Here is a 2,832-nt window from a genome sequence, read left to right on the forward strand (position 1 = left end):
GGGGGGGGCCTCGCACGTTTTTCCTCGTATTGCGTCATTCGCTGTTGTATACATTTCATGAAACTGGCGGATGAGGCGTTAGGGCCACCTTTGTAGACAAGCTCTGGACCGTATCGTATGGACCCATGAGGTGTATGTATTCAGAATCAGCGAATGAAACTCATCGTCCCGGGTGCGCATTTGCTCTCGTGGGCCAGCTTGGGCTATACTCTGCACGTGCACGTGCCGTACGGATGGTCAATAGGCAAACCCGACGTGTACTCTCTCTCTCTCTTCTCCAACACTCAAAAATACAACCGTTAGTACCGGGTGTTTCTTTACACGTTCATGGGCGGGTTTGCCTATTAGCCGGGGTCGTGGTGTCTTGCGGGCAGAAGAAGTAGGCAACCCCGCTCGCACCGGTGCGTGCAACGAAACACCCGGTACTTTCACACATGATATTTGATTTTTGGAACGCTAGGAGTGAGGGCCTCACACAAACAAGAATATTTCTATTGCTAAAAATATCATCAGCTAAAAAACAAACTTCGCGCACTTCGTACACTGGCACTAAAATGCTCGCATTCAAGAGGTCTGTCTCTGTGAGTGTACACACGTTTCGCAAGCTCGCTCGCTCGCATGTAAATTTTGCAGGGCCGCGTGTGTGTTTGGGTCCGTAGTAGTATAGCCGATTTCGCGAGCTGTAGGTGCGGGGTGTTTCCCTGAGGCGGCAGGGGGGAGGCGGGCGGCAGCGTACACGTGCTGAGCCGGGCCCACGCGCACGTGCGGTACGGCTGCGGGCCGCACTCGCCGGGCGGCGCCTGGCCGGTGGGCCGCCTGGCGACAGCTCGGGTAGGCAGCCCAAGCGCCTCGCTGCTCGGCGGGTCGGCCTACCCACCGGGGGCCCCGCCGCTCGCGCGACTCCTCTTCTCCCCCTGGCCTTGGTAAGCCAGAGGGCACTAAATCAAATCATCAACCATAACCCCATCCAATCACCCCTTCATCAACGCTCCACCCATACCCTCTCACCCGTTAATAATAAGTAAATACTGTAAGGCCTGCGGGCAACAGCACAACCAACCTATGTAAATCCAAATGTAACAATTTGACGTCAATAAAACCATTTTGAAGACTGAAAAAAAAACTCCTTATCGCCCAGGGCGTCGAAACGTAAAGTAAAGCGTACACTCTTAAATTCTTACAAAGAAAATTCTTGTATTACAAAGAATTTTGTGCAACCGTAATACAAAGCCAAATTTTCTTCGTAATACAAAGAATAATCATTGTAATACAAAGAAAACTTTTGTGTAATACAAAGAAATTTCTTGTAATACAAGGGAATTTCTTGTATATTACGGTTGCACAGAATTCTTTGCATTATACAAACAAATTCTTGGTAAAAGATTTAGAGTGTAACAAAATTGCACTAAACCGATAATAAAATTGCAGTTTTTGAAGCGTGCTCTGAAAACTCAACAGTGTACATTGTATGCTGGAAAATCAGCAATCATTGATGATTGAGTTTTCAGAGTGTGCACCTGCTGCTGCGAGCATCACACACGAGAATACCTTTGAATATCTTTGAAAATGCTTCAATAACGAATTGAAATTGCAGTTTTATTTCGTTCATATGTGTTTCCGTTACGCGTTTCATTACATTACGATGCAGCTCGGTGGGTGGGCGCGACGCCGACGTCCCACTAGGAACTGGCTACTGCTTGCTGAGACGCTAGCTGAGGCGTTATGCTTGCATTTCAACATTTCAACTACTTTTCACTTCTGGATTCTACCCAGTGGCACCCATCGCATCTGGAGGCGGTGGTGGAAGAAGAGACTGCTACCTGCCTTTCTATCTTCACCTTCACTCTGGAGGTCAGGAGTCGGAACCAACATGTCAGCAGCACTTTGGTGTCAGAATCGATTAGTGATATTTGATCTGCAGAAAATGGCGGTTTCATCATTGACCTGGGTATCATGGCATGTATTGTAATAACTGTTTGCATATTTATGCTATGAACTGTACTAAATCATTCGTTTTCTGGCATAAGCAATGGGGACAGAAATGAGAGGGGACTGATACATGAAGCATGGCCCATTGGTCCAGCCGCCTGGTCCCCGGGAGGCCGCTGAGCCTGACCTGACGGGGGCACCGTCGGCTCCGTCGTCTCACTCATGTATCGCACATGTATGGGTTATTTCGGCAGTTTCGGCCGTTATCAGTCGAAGGAAGTTTTCCTTACGTCGCGCAGCGGGTCGGTTCGAGAGAAGTCTGATGTCGCCGATATGACGCCATGCATTGCCCTGCTGGACCAGGGCGCGAGCGGGCGCGGGGCCCCATAGCAGTGGCCGCTGGCCGCTGGCCCGGCCCAAGGCCCGGCCGCACTTCGCACTTTTGTCCCCCTGCCAACAAAATTAAGCACGTCTACCGCCACATGCGCCTGGAATATCCTGCAGGCCGCGACGGGACGGGGCGTCCCCACGGGCAATTATACATTACCATAACATATTAAGTTGGGCGAGTCGTTTGAGAACGACGCTGGCCTCCCTCCCCCGACGCCGCCCCCCGTGCGTCGCCTTCAGAGTCTCACCACCTCACCATCTCCGGCCCGGCTGACGCATTTCCTCCGCCGTCGCCGCGGCGCAGGTCGGCCATAGAGCGCGTGTGAGCGTCCATATTCTAAATCGCTTAAACTTCTCCCAGAGACTTCCTGCTATTCATGCAAAAGAACAGGTTCAAGAGTCAAGGGCAAGGTGGGCAGGACGCAACCGCCAGTGCAGGGGAGGCGAGTACAGGGGTGGAGTTGGTGCGTTCCACTGTCGGGGAGAAACTACGTTGCCTCCCCCTTCCTTTGC

This window comes from Frankliniella occidentalis, unplaced genomic scaffold (assembly GCF_000697945.3).
Source record: "Frankliniella occidentalis isolate FOCC.00 unplaced genomic scaffold, Focc_3.1 Scaffold33, whole genome shotgun sequence".
Lineage (NCBI taxonomy): Eukaryota > Metazoa > Arthropoda > Insecta > Thysanoptera > Thripidae > Frankliniella > Frankliniella occidentalis.